Source organism: Octopus bimaculoides, chromosome 22, assembly GCF_046866305.1.
Source record: "Octopus bimaculoides isolate indiv1 chromosome 22, ASM4686630v1, whole genome shotgun sequence".
In the NCBI taxonomy this organism is placed as follows: Eukaryota; Metazoa; Mollusca; class Cephalopoda; order Octopoda; family Octopodidae; genus Octopus; species Octopus bimaculoides.
Genome location: NC_142949.1, coordinates 30,313,153 through 30,334,770, shown reverse-complemented (window position 1 = coordinate 30,334,770; position 21,618 = coordinate 30,313,153). Strand labels below are relative to the sequence as shown.

Below are 21,618 nucleotides of genomic sequence, written 5' to 3'. Positions count from 1 at the left end.
ATATATAATCTGTATATATACATATATGTACAGACATATATGTGTGCGTGTTTGTTAGACACACACACACCCAAATATACGCATATACACTCACTCATTCTACACAAGTGTGCACAGAATAATAAGATTTTTTTAATATATAATGTGCGTATGTACCTTTGTATCTACACTCACGTGTATGCTGCTTTAGTTAAATCGCTAAGGAGAGCATTATATTAATGAAGAGACAGAGGAAAGAGAGAGAGAGAGAGAGAGAGAGAGAGAGAGAGAAAGAGCTAGAGAGAGAAAGAGAGAAAGAGAGGGAGAGAAAGAAGTGGTATTTGATTAAACCGATGAATAGAGATAGATATATAGACAGGCAAAAGAGAGGTGGAAAGATAAATAATCAGTGAAATAGTTCAAACTTGACCCTGAATTGTTGTTGTTGTTGTTGTTGTTGTTGTTGTTGTTTTAGTTTGATTTTGTTGCTGTGTTAGTTATTTTGTGGTTGTTACAGGGATTGCTGTGAAAGGGGGCCGAAGCAACACCTACAGGGTTGCTTCAACGCCACCATTCGTAAACGGAGTCCAAAAACACCCTAGTAGTACGCAAGTGTTTCACCTTGGCCACTGCGTGACACCTTGGGCAAGTGTCTTCTTCTATAGCCTCGGGTCGACGAAAAGCCTTGTGAGTGGATATGGCAGGCAGAAACTGAAAGAAGCCCGTCGTGTATTTATGTGTGTGTCTTTGTGTCTGTGTTTGTAGCCCCCATCATCGCTTGACATCCGATCTTGGTGTGCTTATGTTCTCGAAACATAGCGGTTCGGCAAAAGAGAACGATAGAATAAGTACTAGGCTTACAAAGAATAAGTCCTGGCGTCGATTTGTTCGACTAAAGGTAGTGCTCCAGCATCGCCACAGTCAAGTAACTGAAACGTGTAAAAAAAAAGAATAAAAGAAGAATATATATATAGAGAGAGAGAGCGAGAGAGAGAGAGAGAGAGAGAGAGAGAGAGAGAGGGAGAGAGAGAGAGAGAGAAATGCAGAGAAACAGGACCTGAAAACTTTGGTGCACCCACAGGAAATTCGGTGAAGAAAGAGACTGGTTCGACCAAAATAAACTCTATTACGGTATTGAATACTCCTTTTTTCCGACAGTCAAAATTAAACGGAAATATATATATATATATAGAAAAGGTTGTTAATCCGCATGCGGGATTCGAACACCGCCCGCATTTACAGTGGGCTGAATAACTGTATTAAACACTACACCAGATCGACATCAGAGGTTTTACATTACTAATGCGAAGACTTAACATAAGTAGCTAAAATTACACATGTACAGACATTTCTACATACGCGCACGCACACAAACGCACACATATGTATCCATGTTTGTGCGCGCGCGAATATTATGATACAGAAATGATTAAGAACAGAAGACTGTGTAGTTGTACTTTGAACGACTCTGAACGAAGTGACTGGCTATTCTTTATTCGGACTTTTGGCACCATTTCTTCTTCTTTTATCATCGGCTTTTAACACAAACAATACAAGATGGTAAGTACTTATCTCTTTAACTATTTATGTCTTTATTTTCGTGCCTTTTATCTCTATAACTTCAAGGGAACGGCGCTCTGGTGTTGTAGCGAGGTTCAACGAAGGGTGGCGAAAGTAATTTGATGATATTGTTCGGTTTGTTTTCAGTAGCGTAATCATCTTTTATCTTTTAATTGTTTCAGTCATTGGACTGCGGCCATGCTTGGAGCGCCGCCTTGAAGGGTGTAGTCTGATACTTATTCTATCGGTTTATTTTTGCGAGCCGCTAAGTTACGAGGACAAAAACAAATTAAAGCCAGTTGTCAAACGGTGGATGCTGACAAACACAGACTCAAATATACACACATATAAAAAAAAGGTTTCCGCCTATCAAATTAACTCACAAAGCATTGGTCGTCTCAGGGCTATAGTAGAATACACTTGTCCAAGGTACCATGCAATGGGACTGAACTCAAACCCACGTGGTTGCAAAGCGAGCTCCTTAACCATTCAGCCATAGGATCTTTTCTGTTTGGCTGTTATTTTCCAATTTATATCAATACATCAAATTTGAAAATTTTAACTTAATTTTAAAATTTCGAAAAATGCAGCCAAACAAGAAAGATTCCAACCATGCTTTCCTAATTAGATTTTCAATGTTAATTAAATTAAACTTATTGATACTAACCTAACTGTGGCTTCTTAAACGACCAGATTGTCTTAAACAGCGCTGAATATCTTCAAATAGTCTCAGGTAATGACTAACGGAGTAAAATTTATTTTGTCAAATGTGGTGAACCATTGCATCAAAAAAGAAAAGCTGGTTTCTCCAGACCGATAGTTCTCATCCGCGGTCTATATGGCCCCTCAGGATCCATATAAGACTTTTGGGGGTTCACAGTAGTATTTTTAGGGCCTCTGAGAAAAATTTTGCTTTCGTTGTATGTATTGGTGTGTAACATTTTACGTAGCTCAGCCTATATTCTTTTACTCTTTTACTTGTTTCAGTCATTTGACTGCGGCCATGCTGGAGCACCGCCTTTAGTCGAGCAAATCGACCCCCAGGACTTATTCATTGTAAGCCTAGTACTTATTCTATCGGTGACTTTTGCCGAACCGCTAAGTTACGGGAACGTAAACACACCCTCCTGGACACACCCTCCTAGACGGATGAACTGGAGTGACTTGAAATGAAGTGCTTTATTGAAGAACGCAACGCACAGCCCGGTCCAGGAATCTAAACTAAGGCTTTATGATCGTGAATGCAATACGCTAAGCAGTAGACCACGCACCATGACAGCAAATCAACCCAGTATTTATTTTCATGTTAAATATTTGGTAAAGGCGACGTGCTGGCACAATCGTTAGCATGCCGCCCGAAAAGCTAAGCAGCATTTCGCAAGTTCTGAGTTCAAATTCCGTCGAGGTCGACTTTGCATTTCATCCTTTCGCGGGGTCAATGAAATAAGTACCAACTGAGCACTGGAGTCGATGCAATAGACTTCTCTCCCCCTCAAAATTTCTGGCCTTGTACCAAAATAAGAAAGGATTTTAAACATCTGGTACATGTACGCATGCATGCATGTATGTAACATTTGGGCTTCTACAAGGTTTCTGTCAATCAAATTCACTCAACAAGATATGGGTCGGCCCGGAATTATACATACCAGAAGACATTTGACCAATATGCTGCCTAGTGGGACTGAACCCGAAACCACGTGGCTTCGAAGCTGGTATCTTAATCATGCAGCCACGCTTGCGTCTGTTGTAAATAAATAAACAAACAGATACAATAAAATGGCTTATTCAGGTTTAACATTGAAAATCCGCAACATTATCAGCTTAACCAACTACTGAAAGCGAGCTTTTATTTTGTAGCAAACAACTAATTAATTTTTCTCTCACTCAACAACATTCCGTTCCTAATATTCTACTATACATTAGTTATGGCTTTTGATTTTTAGGGGGATTGAAATCGGATTACAACGAAGCATTAATCTCGGATTATGTCGCTAGTTTTGAAAGAGTAAAAAAGAAATTTCTAACGAGCTGAGTTGAAGCAATCTAGTTTCGAGTCTCAGTTGAAGAAGTAATTTATTTTATCTCACGCCGCTAATTTTTTTGGAATAGGTATAAACATCACAGCATTCAATTCGTCCCCGCTCTAAAATGGTTCTAAATTTTGGCACACGACCATCACTTTTTGAGAAGGAGAAGTCGATTACATCGACCCCAGTATTTCATTGGTACTAATTTTATTGACCCCGAAAGGATAAAAAGTGAGGTCGATCTCGGTGGAACTTGAACCATAAAGACTAAAGACGGACGAAATGCTGTCGAGCATTTTGTGCGACGTGCTGACGCTTCTGCCAGCTCGCTGCCTTCTCACCACCACTCTAAAATAAAATAAATTTTGTGTCAAATTAAAAGAAGGTCACTAATCTATTATTGGATTAAGGCGGCAAGCTAGCAGAAACATTAGCAAGCCGACTTAATCCCTTTATCTGTCCTTGTTTGTCCCCTCTATGTTTAGCCCCTTGTGGGCAGTAAAGAATTAAGAATTAAGAAACTTTAGCACACCGGGCGAAATGCTTAGGGGTATTTCGTCTGCCGTTACGTTCTGAGTTCAAATTCCGCCGAGGTCAACTTTACCTTTCATCCTATCGGGGTCGATAAATAAAGTACCAGTTACGCACTGGGGTCGATGTAATCGACTTAATCCCTTTGTCTGTCCTTGTTTGTCCCCTCTATGTTTAGCCCCTTGTGGGCAGTAAAGAATTAAGAATTAAGAAACGTTAGCACACCGGGCGAAATGCTAAGGGGTATTTTCTCTGCCGCTACGTTCTGAGTTCAAATTCCACCGAGGTCGACCTTACCTTTCATCCTATCGGGGTCGATAAATAAAATACCAGTTACACACTGGGGTCGATGTAATCGACTTAATCCCTTTGTCTGTCCTTGTTTGTCCCCTCTATGTTTAGCTCCTTGTGGGCAATATAAAATTAAGAAGAGCATATCTCTGGTGACAGCAATACGATGAAGTACCAGTGAAATTCTGTATATACAAAAGCATGTATGTATGTATACATATGCATGTGTATTTATGTGTGTATGCATATGTGTGTATGTATGCATATATATATATGTATGCACCCACATTCGGAAATGAAATACTTCATCAGCGATGGCCATACTCGCCTAACGGCCCAACAGCCATCTCATGTACGCGTGTATGTACATGTGTGTTTGTGTTAATGCATATATGTCTGTGAATGGTATGTATGTATGTATGTGTGAATGTGTATGTGTGTATTTGTATATGTGTGTGTATGTATATTTGTATACGTACTGGATGTCTCCGACTGCTACTGATACTACATGATACAACATCTGAAGAACGTGAATGCAGAAATCAACGAATGGCAGACGATAAGCCTCCGTCCGATACGGTAGCTTGTTTTGCTGTCCGAAATGAAAAAAAAAAATCTATAGAATTGATCACCAATAACTAATATTAAATATATTTATAGAAAAGTCCTCGTTGAGCAATCTAATCACATATTTACATACACAAACATACGCACACGCACACACATATGCAAACACACACACACATACGGACATTGCGCGCGCGAGTGTGTCTGCACCTAAGCGTGTGTATATGTGCTCATACACAGACAAAACACAGACAAAACACACACACACACACACACACACACACACACACACACACACAATCACACACACACATGCGCGCACGTACATTCCAATAACTGTAAGTACAAGAAGATATGAAATATCCAAAGACGATATATTGTGATAATATCTGGAGCAGCCGTCGGCTAATCATCATTAATGAGGTCGCGAATAGCGACGAACGGACTCTGAGCATTCATCTGATTGATTTATCAAAAGAACGGTCGAACACTCGCTTATTTAGGGGATTAATTAGTTAATTCAATTACAAACAATAGTAAAAATGAAGTGAAATGGAACTAGGGCGAGTTTTTGTTCTTTTTATATCGGCAAAAATATCTTCGCTAGATACAACTTATATACATACATATACCCACAGATATATATATATATATATATATATATATATATATATATATATATATATATATATATATATATATATATATATATGTATATATATATATATATATATATATATATATATATATATATATAATACAAAATGGGACAAGAGCGCAAAACATCCAGACTGTTAAGTGATACGAAAAAAGGGACAACATAACATCCAGATAGATGATACAAAGAAAACAAGGACGGGTCATTCGGAGTTTTCTTTCCTCGGTCGAGTTCCAGATTATCTTTGCAATTTCGGTTGGTTATACTCGAGATTGCTCCAATCTGGCCAGCCCCAAGGAAAAACTAAGCTAAGAGCATTAGATTCCTTGGAAGAAAGCAGAAAATGTATACGAAAACAAGGACTGAAAAAAAGGGAGAATGTTACACAAATACAAATAACAGGAGATAACAACAGGTGTCTTTCGACTAAGGACTAATTAAATCAAGCTGACGTGTGTGGAAGTAAAGCCTTACGGCAGGGAAGGAATATAGATGTTGCACGTGTTCCTTGTTACGACCGTAATTTCTCTTCTGTGCATCTGTTCAATGTCATGGACGTGTTTAGGAGACGTCACACCGTATTTTATCGCATCTGTTTTATACTTTTTATAATTGTATTTTTCATATAAATAAAATCAATAAACCTTTTGAATCTATGATTTTCTTCCCTTTTAAATGAAGGGGGTAACATCGGTGCAAATAAATATATTTTGGAGTATTTGGTTAAAAAATTTCCCTGACTCCTGATATAAACTGAAAGACTCGAAAATCGATTGAGGTTGCTCATTATTTTTTTTAATCTATGGAGGAACTGCTAAATTAGCCTTGTTTATATAGGGCTAATATACAATATAGGTTACACATACACACACAAATTAGCCCTGTTTATGTAGGGTTACACACACACACACACACACATAACGGGCTTCCACACATTTTCTGTCAACCAAATTGACTCACAAGTCATTGGCGGGTCCGGCCGGGACAATTGTAGAAGACACTGCCGTGCAGTGGGATTGAACCCGATACAACGTGATTATAAAGCCAGCTTCTTAACAACGCAGTCATGCTTGCACCTATCATACGAACATGGCTGTGTGGTTAAGACTTAAACAAACCAACACCAGTTGTCAAGCGGCGGTGGGGTACAAACACACATATGTATACACGACCGGATTCCATACAGTTTCCGTCTACCAAAATCACTCACAAGGCATTGCTCTAGCCCGGGGCTATAAAGCAGAAGACTCTTGCCCAAGGTGTCACGGAGCAGTGGGATCGAAACTTAAACCATGTAGATACAAAGCGAGCTGCTTTTTTTAATCCCAACAACCATGCCTACCTCTAAGAATGGTAAATTTCTCTTGTACATTCGTTAATTGGCTCAACGATACAAAACGTCCTCCACCTCTCCACGTCCTCCACCTCTACACGTCTACACGTCTTTATGGCCTTTTGCCAACGCAAGCAATCGTACATTAACAGGAGGAGGAAGAGGAGGAGTAAGAAAAGAATCGCTGTGGGATATTTAGAAAGTACTTTGAAATGTAAGTAGACTTAGATGAGGTCAAAGAACTAGCAGACGACTTGCCTAGTTGAGAAGATAACCGATTAATCCATTAGAGTTATTCTCGTCTCAGTTCCGGGTGATATAGAGGAAACAGTAAACTAAGCTGTTCGTAGTTGGCGATGCGGTTTCGATTCTCATTTTTAGCTTCTGTTTTTTTTAAATCTTGTTTCATTTCGTTTCAGCCATCGGATTGCAGCCATGCAGGGGTATTACCTTGAAGGGTATTATTCCAAAAAATCGACACTCCAGTACTTTTTTTAAAAAGGCAATCTTTGTATCCAACTTAACATTTATTCATGCATAAATCACACGCCTAATTTAGTGTTAAATCTTGGTACAAAATTTGTTTCCCTTCATATTCCAACTTGATATCAGCCTTGCTTCATATATAAGCTGCACCTTAGATTTTTCAGTTAAAAACAAAAAGAAATCAGAGTGGTTTATGCATGGGTACCTCGGAATAGATTTCATGATACATAAATGTAATTCTAAGAAGGTGTATTAGCTGCAATATCCATAATGTACACACATAGATTATGGAAGAAGAGAAAGCTACATTTATTCAAAATTTCTTGTCTGTACAATTGACTTTGCAGCAATGAATACCAATCCGTGTGGTGAATAAAAATTCAAAAATAACTACCATATTTACTCACGTAAAAATTACACATTTTATTCAATACTAAGCCTTGGTACAAAATATTCCAAACTTGATATCAGCTTTGATCCTTATATAAGCTGCATTCCAGCTTTTCTATAAAATAGGGATCTTTCTGAGTTCCAATAGGGATCTTTCTGAATTGACGGACACCACTTTTCATTTATGTTTTATGTAGTGTTTTTGGTACCGAAACACTTTCAAACTTCGTATACTTGTATATTTTGTGTTATAGAACAGATAATAGTGCAACTTATATAGGAGTAAATATGGTACTTGATCACACGCCCACGCCTGTGCCCACATGCTATGTCTGATAAAAAAAAAAGGCAAACACACACACACACACACACACACACACACACACACACACACACACACACACACACACACACACCAGGATGGTCCCGACTGGAATCCGCTTGTATCATAGGTCTGTTTGATCACAGCCAGAGCAGCTGCGCATAATTTTTTCGAAGCAGAACAAGAGTGCCTTCTGGTTTTGGTGATTGAAATCTTCACAAAACTCAAAGGGAGCAGTAAAGTTTTATTTTTGAGGGGAGGGGTGCGTCAGACACTCACGGACACCTGCCCTTCTTTAGCTTTTGTCGTCCTGGGTCGACGTACCAGCTGAACAACTACATCGATTCTATAACAGAACGACGCTCAGCTTTGTAGTAGAAGTATTTTCGGACTCCCAGAGAGAACATACATTCCATGCCATATGTTTGACACTTTCTGACGCAATATTCCTCGAATACTGTTGCCAAAATCTATCCCAGACTTATTCTTGGCTTCGTATATCGTTTCCTCCACTATTCTTCTTCTTCACTAGATACACCTTAAGATCTGATTACAGGTTCTAGAAATCTAGAAATGTACACGCTGTAGCTGTCTATCAATGTGCGTGTGTGTGTGTGTGTGTGTGTGCACAAACATTTTTGTGTGTATGTATATATATATATATATATATATATATATATATACGATATATATATACGTACTGTAATCCCTTGCCATATCGCGGGGGGGGGGGTTGGAACTTACTCTCGCGACAGTCGCCGGATTAGTGTGCATGTATATATATATATATATAATACATTTATAATATATGTATGTATATCCATATATGCATATGTGTGTGTATATATATACATATACATTGTATATATAAATGTAGATACATACATGTTATGTGTGTGTTGCATGTCTGTAAATATATACACTCACAAAACTTTAAGTCACATGGAGCTGAGTAAGACTGAGTAAAAAATATCTGTAGCTCCTACCAAAATGTGTTGACTGCTATTTGGTTTCGTTTGTCCATCACTCGTATACTCCCCCCCCCCCACAGATATATGTACGGAGAGAGTTAAACTGAAACCAATGCCAAAATGAATATTTGCCAACAGATTTCGCTGCGTCATTTTAAAAACATTAAAACATTAACAATGCTTGGAAGTTCATTTCTGTCAGACGATCGGTTTCGTGAAACACGGAATAAGAGTTTGTGTGTGTGTGCGTGTATGTCTCTGTGTGTGTCTGTGTGGTAAGAAGCTTGCTTCCCAACCACATGGTTCTAAGTTCAGTCCTACTGCGTGGTACCTTGCGCAAGTGTCTTCTACTATAGCGTCGAGCCGACCAAAGCGCCAAAGCGTTGTGAGTGGATTTGGTAGACGGAAACTGAAAGAAGCCCGTCGTTATTTATTACTTGTGTCTGTGTTTGTCCCTCCACCATCGATTGACAACCGATGTTGGTATGTAACCGGCCCTATAAGTCTCAGGGCTTCAGGGCTCGAGACAATACTTATTGATCCAAGCTAATCCGGATTCTTCCCGCAACTTACCCAGGCTCTGTCACAAATGTTATTCTAAAATTCCAGGCTAGGATATCGAATGAATTAAGATATTGACACAGACTAATCCGATTAACTTCATTGTTGATAATCCGTTTTTGACCTATCTCTGACACGTTTCTCCTAATCTTTTTGACTTAATTGACATTTTCTATATCTACCCTTATTTACACAAATCTATGTACCTATCTAGCAATGAAGCTAGTTACCTACCTACTTACCTACCTACCTACCTACCTATTCATTTATCTACTCTCTCCCTCTCCTTCTCTTTCATTATCAATCTATTTACCCTTGCTACAAATTAACCTATCGGTCCACTCATATAGACTAATTTCTTCATGTTCCCATAACTTGACGCTTCGGCAAAAGTAATCGATAGAATAAGTTCCAGACTTTAAAACGTAAGTACTGGAGACGATCTTTTTGGCTAGACCCTTTAGCATTCAAAATCACTCTGTCAAATGCAATGTGTATTTATTGACATTATTTTCAACTAGCGGGACCCATGAATATTTCACGGAATTAATAGTAAAACTATTGGGTTATTTCTGAAAACTTTATCCAAAAAAACTGTGGTGAAAGCTTACCTTACTTCCTTTAGCATGAAACTGGGTGACAAGACAAAGCCTGGGCGCCCCATATAGTGTGCAAAGCATGTGTTGAAACACTGAAACAGCGACTGCTTCAAATGCTTAAGCAGAATGTTTCCAGTGCTGTGTCTGTACCAAAAGACAGTTGCTCATCTGTTATTCATTGGAAAATGAAGGAAATTGGAAGGTTTAAGAGGCCTAATCTGGCTTGAACATAAAACAGAATAGTTTGGCCACATATGGTTAGTTTAACCCTTTAGCTTTCAGATTACTCTGTCAAATGTAATGCTTCTTTATTCACATTGTTTTGAATCAATCATGCATTATCATGCAGCTTTGAGATTTTGATGATGCGATTATTTTATTCTTCAAATGACATCGTAAGGTAGGTGTGAGAGGCCGAATCTGGCTGGTTTGAACATAAAGCAGAATATTTTGGGCCGGATATAGCTGGTTTAAATGCAAATGCCTAAAAATAATGAAGGCGGTGCTCCAGCAGAGCCGCAGTTCAAAGACTGAAACAAAAAGATTAAAAGATAAAAATGTTTCATTACACTGGGTAACATTTTTGAAAAAAATTTTTAGTTGTCTTGCTTTTTACAATTAATCCTCCCTAATTTGATGGTATTGGCTTCAGAAATGTCCCCAGAAATTTCTATCATGTCAAGTTTTTTTGTTAAACAGGAATTTATTTATTTATTTATTTATTTATTTATTTTTTTTTTTACCAAAAATGTCAATTTTTTCATTAAATCCACTACTGAAATTGTTGTTGCTGGCACTCCGTCGAGGGTTCTAGTCGATCCGATCAACGGAACAGCCTGCTCATGAAATTGACGTTCAAGTGGCTGAGCACTCCACAGACACGTGTACCCTTAACGTAGTTCTCGGGGGATATTCAGCGTGACACAGCCGGAGGATATGGTAAAGACATTTGCCGAAGGTACCACGCAGTGGAGACGAACCCGGACCCATATGATTGGGAAGCAAGCTTCTTACCACACAGCCACGTCTAGACATACTTAATTAATATTATTTCTCCTCACAAAATACACTTGCAAGATAGAGGCGCGTCTTATGCAATGCGTGAGTGCACCTTACACGCAGGCAAATACTATGCTTCAAAACAACTCGACTGTATCCACACACACACACACACACAGACACACACACACACACACACACACACACACACACACACACACACACACACACACACACACACACTCACGGATGGATAGACTGTTTAGTCACTCATATTTGGCAGATTCGAATGTAAGCCGACTTAGAAGCAGCAGCAACAACAACAAGGAAAACAACAGCAATGATACCGAGTGAACGTATTCTGGCAACGATTGGCTCATCCGTCTATCATTTCTTAGGATTTTCATATTTGATTTCATCACAAAAGCAGCTTCCATAGATCTGGTTTCATAATCATTATCTATCCGTTCCTTTGTTTTGTACACATCCATCTCTGTTTGTATGTGTGTGTATGTATACATAGACACAGTGCACTCACTCTCAGACACGTGGACGTACACACATACACACACATTATATATATAATGTAGAGTCATTATGCAAACCAGATACAGAAATTATATATATATATATATATTTATATATATATATGTATATATATATGTATTGAGAGAGGAAGAGAGAGAGAGAGAGAGAGAGATGTATATAGATGTATATATATATGAATATGTGTGTGTATATATATATATATATGCATGTGTGTGTGTATATGTATGTGTGTGTATATATATATATATGGATATGTATGTGTAATTATATGGATATATATGAATGTGTGTGTAATTATATGGATATGTATGCGTGTGTATGTATATATATATATATATGGATATATATGTGTATATACATATAGATGTGTGTGTGTGGGAGAGAGAGAGAGAGAGAGAGAGAAGGGGAAGCACGAATGCTTGAGTGTGAATGTTTGTGTTTGTGTGTGGTGTTTTGTATATTTCTCATCTCCCAAATACCCAAATCGATAAATCAATATCTATATTAAAAAAGAAAATGAAAACAAAAAAAAAAAAAAAACACAAAAGACGAAGGAAAGATATGATGCAGCTCGCCCTTATTCCACATCTCAAAATATATTACATCCGTTCACGTCTACATACCGGATTTGTTATCGATATGTAATCTTCGAATGCAGGCGGGTATGCGCGCGCGCCTGTATATATGTATGTATGTATGTATGTATGTATGTATGTACGCGCGTGCGTGTGCGTGTGTCTATGCGTGTATATGTGTGTATGTATGTGTGTATGTATGTATGTATACATGCACGCATGTATGTATCTATCTATGTATGTATGTTCTTTCATTCTTTTATATGTTTCAGTCTTGAGGCTGTGGCCATGCTGGGGCACCGCCAGTTAGCAATAATGCCGTTCCCATGCCGGGAATCGAACTGGGTCGCCTGGGTGAAAGCCAGGAATCTTAAGCACTGGACCACATGGGATGTATGCATCTATGTATGCATGTACGTATGTACATATACACATATATACATTTATATACAATGTGCAGCTGACCCCCTACAACAGTGCATGACTTTTGTTCCTTGTTGCGCTGAATAATATCAGGACAATTGTATTTGCACCGGTTATGTATGTATGCATGTATGTATGTATGTGTCGAGGGCACATGGCCTAGTGGTTCTATAATCACTACTGCACCTTGGCTGTGTGGTACACCGTGTACCTGTCCAAGTAACGTAGATGTGACGAAGGTAGTGAGCTAATGTACAGCAGATACATTTGGTCACTATAAATGAACCTTTTGTGCAGATCGTTCAGCAAGAAATTGAGAGCCGTCTTTCTCGGAATCGAGATATAGTAATCCCTCGCGATATATCGCGGTTCACCTATCGCGTTTCACCTATCGCGGTTTTATCATTTAAGCTTACATCGATTCCTCCGTGTTGTTGTTTTGCATTTATAATAAAATGAATATATACAAATCATAAACAACAACAACAATAATAAAAAAATATTCAGACAAATACATAACAAAAACACCAGGACTTACAAATATATATAACGTACAGAAAATTGCACTACTGGGCACTGCACACATCCTACGCAAAACACTTTCAATACAGTAACCATAAGAGCACTACAGCAAACCACAGCGCATACCCAAGGCGCACAGAGCTGGGCTCGGTAGTGAAGTGAAAGCACGTTATAAAAATAAAACTACTGAACAATAATAATAATAATAATAATAATAATAATAATAATCATATGTGTAGTTTTTCTTCGAGACACGATTTATTCATGCATTTTCAAAATGAAATTTTCTTCGGAATTCTAGTAAAAAGATCTATAATTAATTACAAGATTGAAAGCTATAATAGAAGAAAAAAAAAAAAAAGAAGAAAAAACAGACGAAAAGGAAATGGAAACACAGCTGAAAGAATAAAAAGAAAGAAAAATGAATAGCTTAGTTAAAAATTAATCGAAAAATATATCCCAAGCATTTAAGAAGAGTAGTTTCGAAGAGAGTAGGAGTAGAAACAACAACAACGCCAACAAGAACAAACTGCAACAACAACAGAATGAACAATAACAATAACAACAACAACAGCAGAAACAACAACAACGGCGGCAACAACAACAACAACAACAAAGTGATCATTACAAACAGCCAAACAACCGAAATTCGTTCATATATTAGTTGTGTCAAAACGAGCCTTTCTTAAACGTAAACTAAATCAACAGAATCGCTAGACTTACCACAGTTATGTAGCAGGAATATGTATACAAATTTAATTTGTGATCCATGGGAAGAGCCATTTTAACGATGCGTCCTGCCCTACTCTTCGAAACGCCTGTGTTAGAATGGGGGAAGCTGATGAAGGAAAAATGTTCTCTATGTGGCCTGTGTGTGTTCTATACTCTGGTTATTATTATTTTTTTGTCTACGTTTTGTTTGCAACGTCCTGTACCCAGATATGCACTTATATATACAGGTAGACGTAGGTATGCACATACCTGTACGTATATATGCATATACTCATTTATTATTTGTTATATATATATATATATATATATATATATATATATATATGTATATATATATATATATATATATATATATATATATATACATATATATATATATATATGTGTGTGTGTGTGTGTGTGTGTGTGTGTAATACAGCGGTCTTATTTTTATATTGTCAAGCACTATATTACTGTTTATAGCTTATTACTGGTTGTGACGTTACCGTCGGTTTCGCGCCACTAGAAGATATTGGCGTGAAACTGACTGGTTTCATTCGAATTCGTTGGTACTCTTGAGTTTCAAGTGTGATGCTTGTCGTCAGCCATTTTGAATTTGAATGACAGAAGTTGATTGTTATTACCGTAAGGTAAGCTGCGATTGGTCGAGGAAGATCACGCGGTGTCGTGGTTTGATGTTGGTATATGGGTAACAGTCGGCTGGAAAATACCGGATGGCGAACAGGAAATTGACCAGGTGGAGGACACGAAATAAGACCACATGGCGATTAGAAGTCGGTCAGGTTATCGGGGTGGGGGGAGCAGGAAAGAGCGGCATGTGCACGTATATAGTTCTATATGTGGGTATATCCGGGTCCCGGGTAGTTAGAGGCCTGAAATTTGCCAGGAGAGCATATCTCAAAGCGGCGAGCTGGCAGAAACGTTAGCACGCCGAGCGAAATGCTTAGCGGTATTTCAGCTGCCGTTACGTTCTGAGTTCAAATTCCTCCGTGGTCGACTTTGCCTTTCATCCTTTCGGGGTCGATAAATTAAGTACCAGTTACGCACTGGGGTCGATGTAATCGACTTAATCCCTTTGTCTGTCCTTGCTTGTCCCGTCTATGTTTAGCCCCTTGTGGGCAATAAAGAAATAAGAAGAGCATATCTCTGGTGACAGCAATACAATGAAGTACCAGTGAAATTCTGGGGACCGATGTAATAATTAACTAGTCTCCCCCCAAAAAAATTTCAGGCCTTGTGCCTATAATAGAAAGGGTTAAAGCGCCTCCCCCTATTGGGAGTTTTATTTGTTATATCTTTCTCTGTTTTTCTCACTGTTTACACGAACGTTTTCTTCTTTTCGGACAAAACCTTTTGTAACCTTCGTCCTGTCTTTGTCCTTACATGCTTTTAATTTATATTAGCCCTTGTGGCCAATAAAACCAGAAATTATTATTATTATTATAGTTTTAGGTTCCCCTTCTCAGCTTTCTCTAGTTGTTTACATAATCCTGGTGATGAGGTGAGAGGGTCAGTCAAGGTTACGTATTATGAACTTTACAAAAATAACAACTTTTGCTGAGATGGGTGGAATATCCAGCTGCGCCGTTGAGGCCTTATTTTCCTCGTCCGCACACACACACACACACACACACACAGAGCACTTGTAGAGTCTGTTGGTGGTAGCACTTGAACTGGATTCCAAGTCTAATGTGTCACAACCCCACCCCACCACGAACCCCACCTGCACCACCACCACCACCACCACCACCACCACCACCACCACTACCACTACTACTACTACTACTACTACTACTACTACTACTACTACAAAAGCCACTATCATCACTTACAGTTACTACTACCACCACCACCATCACAAACACTACGACCACCATCACCACCATCAGCCCCACAACCACCATATCACTTCTACGACACACTATATATATGTGTGTGTGTGTGTGTGTATGTTTATCTATCTATCTACCTATCTACCTATCTATCTATCTATCTATCTATCTATCTATCATTTTTTTTCGGATAATATACATTTCTATTGTTAATAATAATAATCCTTTCTACTAAAGGCACAAGTCTTAAAATTTAGGGAGGTGACTCGTCGATTACATCGACCCCAGTGTTTCACTGGTACTTAATTTATCGACCCCGAAAGGATGAAAGGCAAAGTCGACTTCGGCGGAATTTGAACTCAGGACGTAGCGACGGGTCAAATACCGCTGAACATTCCGTCCAATGATGACGATGATGATGATTTCAAAATTTGGCACAAGGCTAGCAATTTCAGGGTGCGGTGGGCTGGGGGTGGGGTGGGTGTGTGGGTGGGGGTAATTGGTCGATTAGATCAACCCCAGTAATCAACTGGTATTTATTTCATCGATCCCTAAAGCCTGGAAGGTAAAGTCGACCTCAGCTGAGTCTGAATAATAATAATAATATGATGTTGATAATAATAATAATAATAATAATAATAATAATAATAATGATAATCCTTTCTACTATAGGCACAAGGTTTGAAATTTGGAGGGAGGGGTTTAAGCCGATTACATCGACCCCAGTACTCAACTGGTACTTAATTCATCGACCCGAAAGGATGAAAGGCAAAGTCCACCTCGGCAGTGTTTGAAAAGCACATGTAATACTTTTATTCAAACACATATTACTAAATACTTTATACGACATACTTTAACTTTCTTTCTTCTTCCTTCCTTCCTTTCTTTCTTTCTTTCTTTCTTTCTTTTTTCTCCCCCCTCTCTCTCACACAGATTTATACATTTATATATATTATTGACCCATTTGTCTGAGACACACAGCTTGATATCATTTCATTGAGTACAACAGCGAAGGGGGTTTTAAATCTGACAAATAAGAGAAGAGAAAAACCACTTGAAGATCTGCACACTCATGACGCAACACGCATACCCACACACACACACACACACACGTACATGCATATATGCACACACGCACTTGCGCGCACGCACGCACACACGTGCTTACACACATGTTCTCACACTCATACATACATACATACATACATTCACCTATACGGGCATACACAGAGGCATAGATATATGGGACGGTCGGGGCTGGAACGCCGTTTTCCATGGGTCCGCTCAGTTATAACTGATTAAGGGACTAAAAGACGTTATCATCATCATCATCATCACAATCATCATCATGATGGATACTAACTACTACTACCATCTTCACCGTTATCATCACCACCACCACCACCACCACCACCACCACCAGCTTACTACTACCACCGTCACCATCTTCACAGCCACCACTACTACCACCGTCACCAGCAGCAGCAGCACAAGCAGCAACAGCGGCACCACCACCACAACCACCACCACTACCACGACGACGACGACGACCACCACCACCACCACCAGCATCACCACCACCACCACCACCAACAGGACCACCACCACCACCACCACGACCACCACCACCACCACCATCACCACGACCACCACCACCACCTTACCACTACCACCATCACCATCTTCACAGCCACCACCACCACCACCACCACCATCACCACCACCACCACGACCACCATCATCACCACCACCACCACCACCACCACCACCACAATCACCACCACCACCACCACCACCACAATCACCACCACCACCACCACCTCCACCACCACCACCACCACCTCCAGCAGGACCACATCGTCACTCCAACATCATTCCTCCATCAGCACCATCACCATTATCATCACCATCATCACAACCTTAATATTCGACATCATCCTGCTCCCATTCCCCCCCCCCCTCGTTATCGAGTGTTGAATATTAAAACAATTCACGATTGCTGCATTTGGCGCAGAAATTGCGTTCATATGTTTGTTATCGACAAAAATCCGCCGCCAATTGTCTCCGTTTTCGGAACCCGGCTGTCTCTGTAGTGTACTGTAGCTTATGTCAATAAGTGTCATTGTTTATAGTTAGAGCAGATAAGAGATAAAAAACTAGAATGGGCTGAAAGAAAAAAACCACACAGTGGCCAGTGACATGCATTTGAACTACATAGACGAGTACAGGTATATCAAATACCGTACAACATAAATGCTAGATTTAATAAAATTATGTTGTCTAGGGAGGGTCACTATGCCAATATTAATAACACACGCACTGGTTCAATTCCACTCCTTTATTATTAGTCAATCGGTTAGTAAAGACCCTCTTCGGTTATGAATGACCGTGAGATTTGCAACTAGGAAGTACCCCTCCGAGGCACAAGTCCAGGCAAGGTTGTTTATGGAAGACCAGTAGCCGCCCACAGGCGTGGCTGTGTGGTAAGAAGCTTGCTTCCCAACCACATCGTTCTGCATTCAGTTCTACTGCGTGGCACCTTGAGCAATTGTCTTCTACTGTAGCCTCGTGAGAGGATTTGGTAGACGGAAACTGAAAGAAGCCCGTCGTATATATATATATATATATATATATATTTATGTGTGTGTGTGTGTGTGTGTTTGTCCCCCCCGCCATCGCCTGACAACTGATGCTGGTGTTTATAGTGGTTCAGCAAAAAAGACTGATAGAATAAATACTAGGCTTACAAAGAATAAGTCCTGGGATCGATTTGTTCGGCTAAAAAGAAAAAACACCCTTCAAGGTGGTGCTCCAGCATGGGCCCAGTTAAATATCTCAAGTAAGTGAAAAAGTAAGAGTACTCCTTTTTGTATAAGTTCAAGCCCCCTAGCAACTGTAGATAACGCCGGACAATTGTGCTGATGACGGTTATTGAGCAAGAAACATGTATCCACAACTGTCCTCTATCTCCAGACAATAAGCCTGTACCTTTATTTAATAGCATGTCAATTTTGGAGAATATTTGATTCTTGATGTTATTTCCTCTTCTAAAGAGGAGCTGGTCTTCATTGCCCCTTTAGTGAATATGATATATCCTTCAGAGGTGGAGATAGTTTTGATAAATCAAGAATTTATGCTGTATAGTATTTGATATACCTGTATTTTTTATACTGTTCAATGCCATCGGTTACTCTCAGTTATTTCTCGTCGCTCAATTTTGTTTTTGTTATTGGTATAAATATTTAGAATGGCTGACGGAATAATGAGCCAATACAGACAAAGAAAGGATGCTAAACTCCAATTATAAAGAAAATTCCCCAAAAGAAACGAGAAGACCTATTCCCGAAGATAGAACCTTGTGGAACGATGGTGGAAGATGGACGGTACTGGTGGAAGGCATTGATAAGATATAAATGGGGGAGAGGGAGAGAGAGGGAAGGGAGAGAAGGTGAGAGAGAAAGTGAGAGCGAGAAAGGCTGGAAAAAGAAGGGAGAGATATAGAGATAAAGAAAGTGGAAGCGAGAAAGACAGGGAGAGGACGGGAGGAGGGAGAAAGAGAGGGAAATATATAGAGAGAGGGTGAGAGGAATCGGCCTAGGTACTTGAGTGGTACTTCATTTTATCGACACCGGATGTGTATGCGTGTGTGTGTGTGTGTGTCTGTGTGTGTGTGAAAGAGAGAAACAGCTAACAGAAAGAATGTCCGTAAGAAGATGTTGGGCAACGTGATGAAATAAATGTGTTAGTAAGGGAGTGGTAAGATAAGAAGTAGAATATGAAGTGAGGGTGAGTCAAAGGAGAAGCGGAAGAGAAAGTAGCAGCGGGTGATCGGGGGACCAAAGAGGAAGTAGACGGCGGGGCTGGAGGGTTGAGGGCGGAGTGGCAGCAGCAGCAGCAGTAGTAGTAGTAGTAGTAGTCGTCGTCGTCGTCGTAATGTAACTGGCGAAGCGAGAGAAGAAAAAGAGAAAGAAAAGAAGTATGAACAAATAGTAAAACAATTGATGGAGGGGCCGGGGGTAGAAGATAAACAGATGGGGAGGAGGAGGAGGAGGAGAACGAGAATAAATGGGGGAAAGAGAAAAGGGCCAGTGTGTGTGTGTGTGTGTGTGGGCGGTATCGACGCAATGGGAAACATCTTTGTCGTAAGTTGTTGGTGTCTCGGCATTTTTTTTCGACAAGAATCCCAGCTGTCTTTTGTCTTTTGTTGTTCTTGTTGTTCTTGTTGTTCTTGTTAGTTCTGTGTCTATTGTTCTTGCAGCTATTGTTACTGTTGTGGGTGGTGATGGTAGTGGTGGTGGTGGTGGTGGATGGTGGTGGTGGTGGTGGTGGTGGTGGTGGTGGTAGTGGTAGTAGTGATGCTGCTGGTGTTGTTGCTGTTTTTTTTGTTATTGTTTGTTGTTGCTGTTCTGGATGTTGCAACTAATATTATTCTTGTTGCTGCTCTTGATGTGAGTTCTGTTGTCACTCTTATTGTGATTGTTGTTGTTATTGTTGATGTTATAGTTGTACCTCCCATTGTCGCTATTGTTACTGTTTTAGTATCATTGTTCTTACAGACGGAATGAGACACTTGGGCACCGCTGTTTGGACGCTGACGATTTGGCACGACCGACTGGGCAGTCAACCTGTCTTGGCGACAGTATGTTTTGGCGATGGAGGCAAAAATGTACACATGCAGATCTTCTTTTTTTTCTTCTTCTTCTTCTTCTTCTTCTTCTTAGCACGCCGTCGGTTATAACGACGAGGGTCTCAGCTGATGCGATCAACGGAACAGCTTGCTCGTGAAATTAACGTGCAAGTGGCTGAGCACTCCACAGACACGTGTACCCCTAATGTAGTTCTCAGGGAGATTCAGCGTGACACAGAGTGTGACAAGGCTGGCTCATTTTTGCCAGCTGAGTGGACTGGAGCAACGTGAAATAAAGTGTCTTGCTCAAGGACACAACGCGTCGCCGGGAATTGAACTCACGACCTTACGATCGGGAGCCGAATGCCCTAACCACTAAGCCACGCGCCTTCACACACATACAAACAGAGTGAGAGAAAGAGTGAGGAAGGGTGAGAGATGTCGAAAGAAGCATTAAAATGCCCGGTGTCAAGTAAGTCTGCGTCGAATCAGCGACGCCTAATAAGTGCCACCAAAACGGCCGTGCCAGAACGCCACGTATTTCTTTTGTTTTTGCGAGGTCTGGAGAAAGGGGGACGTACAAATGTTTTTTGCAGGCCCTTGTAAACCGATGAGATCGATGACCCCGGAAGGATTAAAAGCAAAGTCGACCTCGGCGGAATTTGAACTCAGAACGTAACGGCAGACGAAATACCGCTAAGCATTTCGCCTGGCATGCTAGAGATTCTGCCAGCTTGCTGGCTTCCTTTCTACTATAGGCACAAGGCCTGAAATTTTGGGGGAGGGGACTATTCGATTAGACCACTCTAAGACATGAAACTGGCACATAATTACAATGTTTTACACGCATGGCTGTACTCTGTGCAATAACACAACTCCAACTTTAATCAATAAAAACATTCTAAAATATCTTTCCATAAGAATTTACCGTACAACCAAATTATCATTACCGTAAGAGAGTTTTTCTTCACGATAACTGCAGTGAATTTGCCTTTAGAATATACATGTGCTGTAAAGCGCGCACGACGCGTAATCAAATGTACGGGTTCGATGGTAAATAATTTTCAACAAGCAGTTACGTAAT

General features: G+C 39.9%; 1 protein-coding gene across 2 annotated transcripts in view; it reads left to right on the top strand.

Annotated features, from left to right (window-relative positions):
• Window positions 1–285: 285 nt before the first annotated feature.
• LOC106874151 (uncharacterized) overlaps window positions 286–21,618 on the top strand; it is a 48,629-nt gene continuing 27,296 nt past the window's right edge. Inside the window, exon 1 of one of the 2 annotated variants that reach the window (XM_014921771.3) lies at window positions 286–1,539. The gene's annotated coding sequence lies outside the window, so the exon portion shown is untranslated. Of the gene's footprint in view, window positions 1,540–20,449; window positions 20,574–21,618 lie in introns of those variants that run through there. The other variant, XM_014921773.3, reaches the window with a different exon arrangement.